Genomic DNA, 14,520 nt, shown 5'->3' on the forward strand with positions numbered 1-14,520 from the left:
ACTTCATACCTGGACTTCATGAAACAGCTTCTCTGGCTCCAAACTTAACTTCAGCAACTTCCTGGCTCGTTTCAGTCTTCACAAGAATTGGAATTAGCACCTTACTCTGGATTTGGCTTCACTTAAGAAACGGTTGTCTCTCGACCTAATATCTAGACCATGAAAGCTTTCTCCATATAAGCAATAGATGGTTTTTCTTTGCTATTATTTATATATTCGCTGTAATAGTATTTTAAATTTCCCTGGACAATTTTTTCTTTTCACTCACATCCTGACTGTTTGGCACAAGAGGTCAGGCCCCCGGCTTATCTTTACTTCTGGCACCCCTTCTTGCTAATTGTTTCTAACTGAAGATTTAAGGTGAGAACCAGGCACTTTTCATTTGACTGCTTATTTTCTAACATAGAATTAAGATTGCCTTTTAAGATTGCTGTCACAGGTAATAGGAAGTGGCCTGTGATTAGGACAGCTATAACATGCATTAACTGATTAGTTTTAACATCTTGCATGGATACAATGTCTATCATTCTCAGTTACAATAGTAACATCAAAAATTACTGATCATAGATCATAAAATAGTAATGAAAAAGTTTGAAATAGTTTTAGAATTACCAAAAATGTGCTTTTGAAACACAAAGTGAGTAAATCCTCCTAAGAAAATTATTTATAGACTTGATACAATGTTTCCACAATCTTCAATCTATAAAAACAGTAGTTTCTGCAAATGTAATGTAGTGAAGTGCAATATATGGCATATACCTATACCTATACTTACTAAAGTAATAATATGCAATCAGATTATGAACTGACTATATTATCAAGAGTCATTGGTGATCTGATTAATCAGAAATATGTTTCAATCTCTATGTTTCAATTATGTTCTTCAGTTTTACTTGAACACCTGAATGGACTGAACATAATGTTGAGAATTGGCAACAGTCACTATATGAACTAGTTATAGATTCAGTAGCATTCAGTTATTACAGAAAACAAAGAAGCATGTAAGTAGTAATTTATTTTTATTATGGAAAAAACTAAAAATTTCTAAATTTTTAGTCATAATGTCAGAAAATTTAGAGTATTTAATGATGGTAGGACTAAAATGAAAAGGGACATTCATATTCCTATCATTAACATGGAATATTACTTTTGATTATTTAGGCAAATTTCCCAGTATTAGATGCAAGTATAAAAGTATTCATCACAACATTGCTTGTAAAAAAAATCACTGAGAATGTCTGAGTACTCACAACCAATGGAATGGTTGGTAGTACCATACACATTATGTCTATACTATGAGATGTATTTTAAAAACCGAGGCAGATTTTTTAAAATTGATTTGAAGAGAGATGCTAACATATTGGAAAGAAGATGTTTCAGAAATAACATCAAAGGATATCATGAAATTGACTAAAACTTAACTTGCACACGTATCTCTCACCTTTAGCACTACTTTGTTTGTTCCAGCTGTTGCAAATACATAGCACTCCTAAAGCCCTTCATCCTGAAGATTTAATGACAAGTAGAGAGGCATTCCCATTGTGAAGTTCACTGTGAAAAGGGACGTTCTGCCTCTTTATTTGTAATACTGGTATTTCCGCTGATCTCTCTTATTGTAGTAATTGTGGACATTTGTTTTGTTTTGCTTTTTGAATATTCAAATGAATTACAATGTCAGGTCCACTTTCAAACGAGCAAGGGAGAATTATATTCTCATTCAGTCTTCCAATGACAATTTGGCCAATGGAAGATGAATAAACTGTTTCTAAAATCAAGAACAGAGATGGTGCAAAGTGTTAGGTGTTTGTCAAAGATTACTTGGGGATTACCTGAAAGAGCCTGCCTATCTCAGCTGCCTAATTTTAAAGATTGCATCATCAATAATCTTGTGCAATCTACCTTAGAAACAAGTCATGAAACTCTGAGTTTACCCATGTTAACTGAGTATGTGTGAGAATTGGCAACAGTAGCACTAGGGATGGGGAATATTTTTTCTGCCAAGAGCTATTTGGATATTTATAACATAATTGGAGGGTTATACAAAATTCTCTATTGAGGAGCATGAACCATGGCAGCTGAAGAGAAGCATACAAGTCTGTCATTTACCAAATGACAAGGGCCTTGGGCCATCATTCCTCACCTCTGTAAAGCATAGATGATGCACTGCTTTGCAGTTCCCTGAATCAAGTATGTCTTTCTTCAATTTTGTCCCATAGAGGTACGGGAAGTTAAGTATATGAAAGAGTCCTATTGATTACCACTGCTAGAACATAGTTGCTTTTAACACTAATAATAACAGTTAATTTATCCAGCTAGAGATAGAATTACCTAAAAAATGTAGCTCCGTGATTAGGTCATGAGATATTTAGGCCATGTATCAGACAAGTCTAGGTGTAATAATCTATCAGGAATATATGCTTGTCTGAAGGAGAACATAAAAACACAGTCCAAATGGAAAAATTGAAATAACTTGTTAACTTTGATTTTAGAACCACTTTCAAGGCATTGTATGAGTCATTCAAAACAGATTTAAGCAATGTTATTCAAATTCTATTAAGTTCCTTGGTCCTATTGTCAATTTCAAAAGTTGATTTCAAGAAAAAATGAATTCAACACAATGAAGGGGGTTGTTTGTTTTTTGTTGTTTGCCAGTTCTGAGGCTTGAACTCAGGGCCTGAGCACTATCCTTGAGCTTTGTCATGGCTAGAGTCCTACCACTTGAGTCACAGCACTGTTTCCGACTTTTTCTATGTATATAGTACCAAGAAATTGAACCTAGTCCTTAGTGCATGCTAGGCAAGCACTCTACCATTAGGCAAAAATCCCAGCCCCAATGAAGATTTTATTTTTAAAAACAAAAACACATATCTAGCCACTTTCATCACTGAAAACAGTAGACAGTTTCTTTGGGTCATTTTAAAAAGATCCTTAAGTATAATTTCCTCTGTGGATTTCAGGATATTATCATGAGAAAGAGCCTTGCACAGTGCAGTAGTTTTTTTTTGTTTGTTTTTTGCCAGTCCTGGGCTTGAGCACTGTCCTTGGACTTTCTCAAGGCTAGTACTCTACCACTTGAGCCTCAGCACCACTTCCGGCTTTTTGCTATGTATGTGGGGTACCGAGGAATCGAATCCAGGTCTTTGTGCATGCTAGGCAAGCACTCTACCACTAGGCCAAACTCCTGGCCCCGCAGTAGTTCTTTTAGACCTTCACTAAGCCACAAAATTACATGGCTACATGGCTCTGCTGTTTTGTCACAAAGTCTTTATCCTTTGCCCACACCTCTGGGACTCTTTCTATCCTGCCATGTTCTACTTCTCTTCTTCAGAGATTTAGTTTTTCTCTGAGACACAGAGGAATATGAAATTATGCTAAGAGAAAACAATGAAAAGGTGGTGGGAAGGGTAAATAATTGATATCTAACTCTGCTATACCATCACAAAAAGTTAAAAACCTGATAACACCTTTTTCACAGGTTCAGTTCCACTTAAAACAACCAAGAAATCTTCCTAGTGATGTTATTTCTAGTAGGAGATAAATTATTAATGAGAGTGGTAGGAAGAAAATATGATTTTTGATTTTTTTATAATTTTTATTGTGATTAATAGAAGGGAAAAATTATATTCACCAGATAGAAGGTGCTTAACTTCACCAACATTGATACCCTTTCTCATGACATGGTCCCCATTTCCCTCCCACCCTCCTCCCACTTATCTTGATTTCCCCCCTTTCCTAGCCAATTTCAAATAACCAATTAAGCACATATAAAATATATCAGATAACAAGGTGAAATATTGTAACAATATGAGATAACCAAGGGATAACAAAAGAGATGAGCGATAACATAGTACATTAAGGACCACCGTCACTCATTATATGGCTTTTGTTTCCTTATCCTGGAGGTCCTTACATTTAGTGTCATGCGATTTGGCCTAATGTCTCTAGATTTTGTTCTATTGTAAATCTCTGCTAGGCGAGCCCAAGGTTTCTACTGATTATGACAAATGAGGGAGACTATTGGGCCTATGTTCCTTTGAGTCTGGCTTACTTCACTTAATATGATTTTTTCTAAGTCTTTCAATTTTCTTACAAATGGGGCGATGTCATTCTGACAGCAACATAGAATTCCATTGTGTATCAGACCTTTGGACTGTTTTGTGTTTCTCATGAATTGAAAATTTAGGAAAGTTTACAACAACACTAGGGATATTTAGGAAATACAGATTGAATTCCCCTTATCTAAAATTTGCTTAGGAACAGACATGTGGATTTTTTTCCAATTTTGAATAGTTGCATTAAAATAATGAGATAACTTGGGGGTCAAACTCAAGTATTTTCAGTGGACCCACATTTTGATTCATATCTGTCATATGAGGTCAGTTTCAGAATTTTCCATTTGTGGCACCATGCAACAATCAAAATATTTTGGATTTTGGAGCATTTTGGATTTCAGATTAGGGATCCACAATTTTTACTCAATGTGCATTTTATGTCCTATTTCTATCCTATTAAAAATTACTGACATTTGCATTACAAAAGGTGTTACCTTGAAATATAATGGGAAACGTACTAGAATGAGGCAGAAAAGAGCCCTGCTCATGCCTTCATGCCTGGTAGAGGTCAATCAAGTTGCCCAACATTAGAAAGGAATGCTTGCTATGTATTTCAAATGCAAAAGAAATTAAAATGGATTAGAATATCTGACACTAGGAATTCAAACTATTGCCCATGTATTTCTCCGGTAGCCATTAAACATGGTATTGTAAAAGCTCAATGACAGATCTTCTTAATTTGCTAAAGGACAGAGATGAGATCATATTATGACCTTTATATATCCTGGGCCCTTTAAACTCTCTCTCTCTCTCTCTCTCTCTCTCTCTCTCTCTCTCTCTCTCTCTCTCTCTCTCTCTCTCTCTCTCTCTCTCCCTCTCTCTCTCCCTCTCTCTCTCCCTCTCCCTCTCCCTCTCCCTCTCCCTCTCCCTCTCCCTCTCCCTCTCTCTCTCTCTCTCTCACACACACACACACACACACACACACACACACACACACACACACACACACACACACACACACACACACACACAGTTTGCACATAAGCAATAACATGATCTAACTCCACAAACACACTAGGGGGTTCTAGTTTCTCAACTAGAGCAATGCTTACTACATGACAGATGCTAAAAAAAATGACTATTGAATGAAAATTCAACATTGATTCCACAGTGGTTTGTAAGATGATAGTTTTTGTTCGTTATAAAGGTTTCTAAAATGGACATGTATTACTTTTACAGTAAAATACACTAAAAATTTTCAACTTTAACTATCAATAATTTTAACTCTGGTGCTATTTATATTCACACAGGAAAAGCAGCTGAAACCTGGGAATATATTCATAAATATCCAGCACTAATGAATACTGTAAGACAGCCAGGAAAGACATGGTTTACAGGAACTGTTTTGTTGTGCATTTTTAAAAATTATCTTTAAGTACATGTTTAAAGGAATTACTATTTAACAAAGCAGTTTATGAATATAATGCATGTTGATCAATGTGAAACCTTTCCACATTTTCATCCACCTCTCACCTCACCATTTCTACCCTTACTTTTCTTATACTTGAAGGATGTTCATTTAATTCATGTCTGCATTCTTTTCTTCTTTTCATTCATCTACCACTTTCTTCTTGACCCCATCTCACCCCTTTCAAGAACCTACTTCCTGGTATTTATTTTGTTGACTTTGACTTTCCATTTCTAAGCAATTATACTATTCAAATTGGTCATTATATATTTTTTAAAAACTATAAGGTATGCTGGCAAGGATGAAGTCAAAAGTGAATTTTATTATATTGGTTGGTGGGAATATAAACTTGTTGGACAACTCTAGAAAATAGTGTGGTGGTTTCTCAAAAAAAATAATAAACATAGAACTACTCAATGGATCCAGCAATTCCGCTTCATATTATTTATCCAGAAGATTACAAACCAGGATACAGTTAAGCCACCAGTACAATCTTGTCATTGCAGTAGTATTCACCATAGCCAAGGTATGGAATCAGCCCAGATTCTCCTCAGTGGAGTATCTGGATCAAGAAAGTGTGGTATATACTACAGAAAGCAGTATGGCAGTTCCTCAAAAGACTAAACATAGAGCTCCCCTATGACCCAGCAATTCCACTACTTGGCATTTACCCAAATGTTCAGAAACAAGGACATACTAAAGCTACTAGCACAACAATGTCCACTGAAGCACTATTTACTATAGCAAAGATATGGAACCAACCCAGATGCTCCTCAGTTGATGAGTAGATCAACAAGATGTGGTATTTATACACAATGGAATTCTATGTTGCCATCAGAAAGAATGACATCACCCCATTTGTAAGGAAATGGAAAGACCTGGGACAAAAAACATATTACATGAAGTAAGCCAGACCCAAAGGAACATAGGCTCCATGGTTTCCCTCATTTGTAATAATTAGTAAATGTCAAGGACTCTCCTAGGAGAGGATTGATTACAATAGCTCAAAACCTAGATACATAAGGTCATATAGGATGAGGCTAAATGAAAGTATCTCCAGGACATGGAACAAGAGCTTCATCTTGTGATTGTTGTTCTTAATGTACTATATTATTGCTCTTCTCTTTCTTTGCCCTTTGGTTAATCTCATATTGTTACTGTATCTCACATTGTTACCTGGTATAATGTATATCCTTTGATTATTTGAAAAAGGAAAGGGAAGGGGGAAAAACAAGATGACTGGGAAGGGGTGGGATGAAGGAAATGGGGGCAAAAACATGAGAAGGGGTATCAATGTGTGAGAAGTAATGCACCTACTCTCTGGTGAATGTAATTGTTACCCCTTTATATGTTACAATAAGAAATAAATAAAAAATGAAATTAATAAAAACAGAAAATATGGTACATATATACAATGGAATTTTACTCATCCATTGGAAAGAATGAAATTGTACCATTTGTAAAAAAATGAAAAGATCTGGAAAAAAATCTTGTGTTATGTGAAGTAAATCAAGCCCCGAGAGACAAAAGGTGAATGTTTCCCCTTGTATGTGGAAGCTACATTTAAATTACATTAAAAAACAAAGTAAAAATATTGGGTTGTATGCAACTATATACACATGGATTAACTGGAGAATTGTTTGGGATTTTTGTGGCAGGATGTACTGTGGTTTCATTTCAGTCTTAAAAATGCTAGTAAAGCACTCTACACTTGAACCTCTCAGCCCTGATTTTTGTTGGCTATTTGAAGATAAGAGTTTCTAGGACTGTCAACTTTCTGAATAGCTAGGATTACACATATGAGTCACTGCTTCATGGCTACTAAAAGCTTTGTAACAAACCAAGAAAAGAAAAAGAAAATAATGTGGCTAAATATCTAAACCGTATAGTTTCAAATATAACTAATTTCCTTAGATGATAATACTTCATTTTTGCTCTTTTAATGCTTGTCTGATGAAAAGTGTGAAATTTCTTTTAAAAATCACAAAAAGACTGGGCCAGCAGTTTGGCCTAGTGGTAGAGTGCTTGGCTAGCATGCACGAAGACCTGGGTTCAATTCCTTGATACCACATACATAGCAAAAAGCCAGAAGTGATCCTGTGGGTCAAGTGGTAGAGCCCTACCCTTGAGAAAATCCAGGGACAGTGCTCAGGCCCTGAGCCCAAGCACAGGACTGGCAAAAAAAAAAAAAATTACAAAAAGATTAAAAAATTTGTGTAGCAGTTCTGCAATTGAAACAACATATTTGAAATTTATTGTGAAACAAAATTTTAGAATGATTAAAACTATATTGAAAACTCAAACTGGGGGCTAGGAGTTTGGCCTAGTGCTTGCCTTGCATACACGAAGACCCGGGTTCAATTCCTCGGGAATTGAAAAAAGCTGGACGGTGGTGTTGAAGCTCAAGTGGTAGAGCTCTAGCCTTGAGAAAGTTCAAGGACAGTGCTCTGGCCCTGAGCTCAAGCCCAGGATTGGCAAAAACAAAACAAAACAAACCCTCAAACCAGGCACTGGTGACTCATGCCTATAATCCTAGCTACTCAGGAGGCTGAGACCTGAGGATTACAGTTCAAAGCCATCCTGTGCACAAAAGTCCATGAGACTCTTATCTCCAATCTCCAATTAATCACCAGAAAACTGTAAGTGGCACTGTGGCTTAAATGGTAGAGGGCTAGTCTTGAACTGGGGACTTCAGAGAGCTGAGAGCCCAGGCCCAGCGTCGAAGCCCCACGACTGACCAAAAAAACCAAAAGCTCAAGTCAGACACACTATCCTCAAAATAAATCCCAATAGACTAATAAGTGATAGTTCTGTGATAGTTCCTTTTTTGTATATTTAAATGCTAGAAGAAAATAATTTACTATACAACCATAAAAGAGGGATGTTCTACATGACTATACATGTTCTAGTGTATATATCTACATCAAAATTGGAAAAGAACAACATTAAAATATAAATAAGTAGTTAACAATATAAGAAATATCATAAAAAAATATTAGTTGTGAAAATAAGACCTTCTTAGATATATAATTACATCTATAATGTATGAGATGATAGGTATCATATATGAAAGGATATATATCACAATTCTTTTCTATGAATGAGTTTATAATAATTAGTAAATTAGTTCTATGATAAAATATATAGCTGTATATATAAACATCTAAACAAAAATAATTGAAATCTATCTTGTTAAATGTAACTTTGGGACATCCCTTCTTTATACTCCTACTCCGGGTTTACGTCCTGACTCTACAGAATGACTCCAATATTTGCTGTCATCTCTTTAAACTTCCAGTGTCTCCTTTTCCAATTTCCCTTCCAGTCTTGCTTCATTAATTAGTGCTGATTAGTTATAGATGTTCTCTTATTCTCTTACCAGCAATTCAACGAACCTATTAACAGCTGTCTACCCTTTCTTCTTCCCCTTCTGCTCTTACCCAAGGCCAAATCATTCACTGTACCCGGCACTCCTCACATTTTTGTATTGGACAAATTTGTCCCTGCAAATATATCCTCTCCTCTCTGTATCAAAAAGTTCATTCTCTCTTCTAGATCAGTTCCATAAACATAAATGATCCATTACTGCCCATCGTCAGTACATAAAGGAAAAACAGAATTCCCCTCTAGGTCTCAATTAGCTATTTGCCTATTTCTAGCCCCCATTTATTCTTAATCTAATGGTCTAAATAGCTGTCCTCATTCCTTCCTTCACGGTCTCCCTTGCATAACATTGAAAAACTGCCTGTGCCAGTGTGACTGCAGAACAGTGACATCATTTGTTGTTGTACTCAATGTCATAGTAAAATTCAACACAACTGTTTGCTAAACTTCCTCTTGTAAGATTCTGCTCTTAGTTAAGGACATTCTACTCATTGCTTACCTGTCCCTTACTCATTGTTGCCCCTCCTTAGTCCATTACTGTTTCTTTTCTACTCGCCCTATTTATGTGGATATGGGCTATTTAATTTATACTCTTTCCCTCACTCTCTAGATGAGTTCTTTCATTCCATGGCCTGAAGGCTAGCTATCTGTAATGCCAGGGATTCTCAAACTGATCTATGAATCAAGATCATTCATTCAACTTCTAATTTGACCTGTGTTGCTCTTAGGCATCCCAAAATTGACATGTTTGATCACTGCCTTATTCTACTTCCTATTGCTTAGTGGAAAATAAAACAAAACAGCAAAAGTACTGTATTCTACCTCCAGACAATAATTAGTAGCCAATTCTTCTATTTTAGCCAAAAGCAACCTTGATTCTTCCATTTCCTCATGCTCCCTTATCAAATCCACTGTTTTTTCCTTATCCATTTCTTTCCAACACTACTGTTACCGTACTGCTCCAGAGCCATTGCCATCATCTAAAAAAAAGTCTAAAAATATCTAAAAATAAACACCTACCTGATTATCTATCCATTCTCAATTCTTGCCTCCTCACCATCCACCATCAACATCACAATCAAGAGTCATTTTAAAACATAGGAGTCATTCTAGGACATTCTTCTAATTAAACCCCTGCAGTGGTTTTTCATCACGCTCAGTAAGATCCCAATTCTTCTCCCTAGCATATAATACTCTGGCTGCTTGCTTCTTCAACCTCTCCCACAGAGGGCTACAAAACATATTCCTAAAGACTCATGGATGCAAGTGCTCCACTTAAGGGTCAGCATGAGCTAAAAATTGGATTCTTGAGACTATTTATGTATTTTGAATAAAATGACGAATTACACTAACCCACTTATCTCTAAGATAAAGTACAAAAAAGAAACACTCACCCTTTTCCACACAAAGGCTTAATTTAGTGCTGTAGAAATAATTTCAGCATTCAGCTAAGTGAGGCCGTTAATGAGTATTTGGCCCTATTTTTATGTATAAGTTTTATTTTTAGACATTTTCCTCCCAAAAGTAGCAGAAAGCTTCTACCTTGGGTTAAGCTGAAGCTATCCAAGTTACAATCAGCTTGCTTACAAAAGGGTTCAAATGTTAGAAGTATCTTGATCAGCACACTTTGGCTAGATTCCAGATGTAAGGGATAAAAGGCAGAGAGTGGTCTCTAATGAACATAACAAAAGAGAAATCCAGATGTTAAAACTAATCAGAGAAAGAGAAAACTAAAATATAAGGACAATGTGACAGTTAACCCGACATCCATTTTAATAGCTATAGACCAGCTGAAAGGAGCTATCCAAACTAATTGTAGCAATGACATACATCATTTGTGGTGGTGACTGGCCAAAGAGCCTGTACATTAGTAACACAAGAATAGTCTTAGGTTGGTAGTTACTGGTTTCTAATGGATTAGATTCATAAAACAAGTCAAAGCACTTTTGAGGTGAAAAGAAAATTCACATCCTTATGCCAGTTCTTTGTTCTGAATTCCTCAGTTAAAGCAGATTCCAGGGTGCTATGTTCTTGTCTGCACTGGATTTAAATTCATTGTCTTTCCACAGTGTTCATGGTACCAATCCAATTTGTAAAAAAAAAAAAAAAAAGAAAGAAAGAAAAAAGAAATGAAAACAGAAGGAAAATGCTGTGTAGTATCCTGGGGATTTCTCCTTAGCATCCACTTAGATTTTAATAGGATTGACTTTGTTTAGACAGAAAAAGAACAAAAGCATACTGCTAGGATTATCTTCTCTATACTCAAAATATCACCCCTGATGTTTTACAGCAAAATTGCACCACTTAGAGGACCCTTATATTGGAAGTTTCAATGTTTTGGAATGCCATATTTATCTTGGGCTCTATTTAGTTGAATTTTTTACTTTATTATTATTATATGCCATCCTGGGCCATGAGCTCAGGGCCTGAGCACTGCCCTTGGGCTCTCTTAAAGCTAGAACTCTACCACTTGAGCCACAGCACCACTTCTGGCTTTTTTCTATGTATGTGGTACTGAGGAATCGAGGGTCTCTAGCATGCTAGGCAAGCATTCTACCACTAGGCCAAACTTCCTGCCCCCGCATTTTTTTTTTCCTTTTAGAAAACAGGCTAGGAGTATGTGCTGATACAATTTGGGGAAAGCAGAGGTAAAAATGCAACACAGTTAAAGAAGGAAAAAATAGTGAAACAAAGAACTGAAAAAGGATGGTGGCCTGTTAGCAACCAAAACAGGAAAATAACAGTCTCTTGACCAGCCACAGACTCTAAGAACCACACAGCACCTCAAAGCAGTTCCCTAGAGGAAGAGACCAAAAAGTTCCATCTGCAGGCTACTCCCACTGGTCAAAACTTTCTATGGTCAAAATAACTCCTTGTATTTCTTCCTAGTTTGGGGCCCTATGGGAGCCCATGTGGAAGCTATAGGCCATGGTCTACTATTTTTACTGTATGCTACTGCACATTTGAAAATACAGACTTGGAAAGCCAAAGTTTCTGTGAACCTCCTCGAATAATGCTCAGACTCTACATAAGCTCCAGCTCCCACTGTGGAACGTCCAATGGAGGAGATGTTGAAACAGGACTTCCCAGGAGAACTGAGGTCAGCACAGAGTAACCCTGCCCCAGGGCTACTTCCACCCCAACCATTTAGGGACCCTGGGAAACAAGTGAGGAGAGGTTCATTAACTGGGCTGAATAAAACTAGCTGCTTAAAAAAAATGTCACACACTGAATTTCGGATACTTTGATAATTAGCAGTTAGTAGATCACCTGCCCCGATCCCCTGCAATTGCTTTAATCAGTTCAATTTTCATGCCTGTGTTGCTCAGCTGCTGCTACCAGCTCACATAACAGAAGCCTTCTTCCAGGACTGTGCTCAAATGATAGGAGCTACAGTTTTAGCAGTTAAACTTGCTCACAGCTACTTGCCAAGGTAATGGCTTCAAGGCATGAAATGGTCTATGATTTAAAGTGCCTCTGAGTTTTCAGGCTATGCCATTTCTGAAAGCCACATCCTCACTTAGCTTCTGTCTGCTCTACCCAGGGGGCCGCATTTCCTTACAGTTTTCCTACAGATAAGGAGAACATTCTCTCATTACTTGTCCACAGATCCACACCTGAGGTGGGACTGGCCCTTGAGACTACATTGCACAGAAAAATCCAGGGCTCTGCACATGACTCCAAGTTATTCTTTTCCAGCTCAGATTCCAATCATGAAATGTTTCCTTTTGCAAAAAAGAGTAGATTATATAACTCTCCTCAGTGATGCTCTATAAAAGGAATAGAAATTACCATAGTTAAGAAGGCAGATAGCAGGCGCTTTGTCAGGCACATAAAAAGGAGTGAGAGCTGGGCAGTGATACTGATGATGCCTTAGTCTACAATCCTAGTTATTCTAGAAGCTCATATCTAGAGGACCAAGGTTAGAAGCCAGTTTAGGTAGAAACATGATATTTGGTCTCCAAACTAATCAACCAACAGCAGCCAAGCAACACAAGGCCTCAAGTTCAAACCCCAGTACCTTAACAAATACTATGCAATTGAACAAGATTCTATTAAGTGTAGAGACTGTGCAGATATAAGAATAATGACTTCTCTACAATAATCACTTCTTTTTAAGACATACTGATAATTCCCATGGCACATCTGGTGTCTCTACAAAGCTAGAGTGGGGTACTGTACACTTCAAATTATTACTATCATTAAATAATCTAGCAAAATATATGCTAAATAGGAGGAAAGAAAATAAATAGGAGGAAAGAAAAAAACATGGTATTTCTATAAAAGTTGAATAAGATGGATGTACATTGGGAAGGCTAATTTTTTAAGTTACAAAAGGGGAAAATTGACTTTGGTCTATTGAGGTAATGGTGAAAAACTGAGAATGGATCATAAAAGCCCAGGGGATCAACTGTTCTGGAACAACTTGGAATACAAAATTCTTCAGTGATTTTCAAGGAACAAAATAATAGAAAGATGGATTGGCACTTTATGAGATTACATAGTACAATAAAGATAACTTAGAGTAATGGCATAGTGGGCTCATATACAGAACAAGGCCTGGAGTTTGCCTTTTCCAGAGGCCTAGAAAATGGATGAATAGGGCCGGGAGTTTGGCCTAGTGGTAGAGTGCTTGCCTAGCATGCACAAAGACCAGGGTTCAATTCCTCGGTACCACATACATAGAAAAAAGCCAGAAATGGTGCTGAGGCTCAAGTGGTAGAGCTCTAGCCTTGAGAAAGTCCAAGGACAGTGCTCAGGCCCTGAGCTCAAGTCAAGGACTAGCAGAAATAAAAATGGATGGATAGATTTTTTTTTTTTGTTAGTGTGTGTGCACTCAAACACACATGCCAATTCTGAGATTTGAATTCATTGCCTGGGTGCTCTTTTGGAGCTTTTTTTTTTTTTTTTTTTTTTTTGCTTAAGGCTAGAGCTCTACCAATTGAGCTTCTACTTCTGGCCTGTTTTTTGAGCTCCACTTTCAGCTATTTTTGGTAGTTAATTGGAGATAAGAATGCCACAGATTTTTCTGTCTATGCTGGCTTCAGATTGAGATCCTCAGATTTCAGTTTCCTGAGTAGCTGGGATTATAAGTAGAAGCCATCAGGGATAAACTTGAATGATTCTTTATTTTTAATACATTTTATTGTAATTAATAGAAGGGTTACATTATATTCACCAGATAGAAGGTGTATTACTTATCATTGCTACCCTTCTCATGTTTTTGTCTCCATTTCCCTTCCCCCACCCCCTCCCCTCATCTTGTTTTCCCTCCTTCCCTATCCTATTTCAATTAAAAAAACTTGGATGAGTCTTTTTAAATGTACAAAATTCAATTTATTTTATAAACTTAACTCTTTAAGACAAACCACTGTTCCAGACAGAAGAATATCAACTGAAATAAGAAATCTGAAATGATACCAGGAATTTTTGGGCTACGCTGAGATAAGAAGCTTCCTTATTGTGTTGGTGTAGATTCATTACATAATTCTGGCATAAGAATTACATCCTATGCTGATCAAGATTGTCACATTTTAATATGCCTATTGAATGGTAAATGATATATCCCCTTTTCCTCATTCTCCAGTATGAGATTAATCCAATGCAATCCCTGTA

This window comes from Megascapheus bottae, chromosome 1, assembly GCF_031878675.1.
Source record: "Megascapheus bottae isolate mThoBot1 chromosome 1, mThoBot2.hap1, whole genome shotgun sequence".
NCBI classification, from domain to species: domain Eukaryota; kingdom Metazoa; phylum Chordata; class Mammalia; order Rodentia; family Geomyidae; genus Megascapheus; species Megascapheus bottae.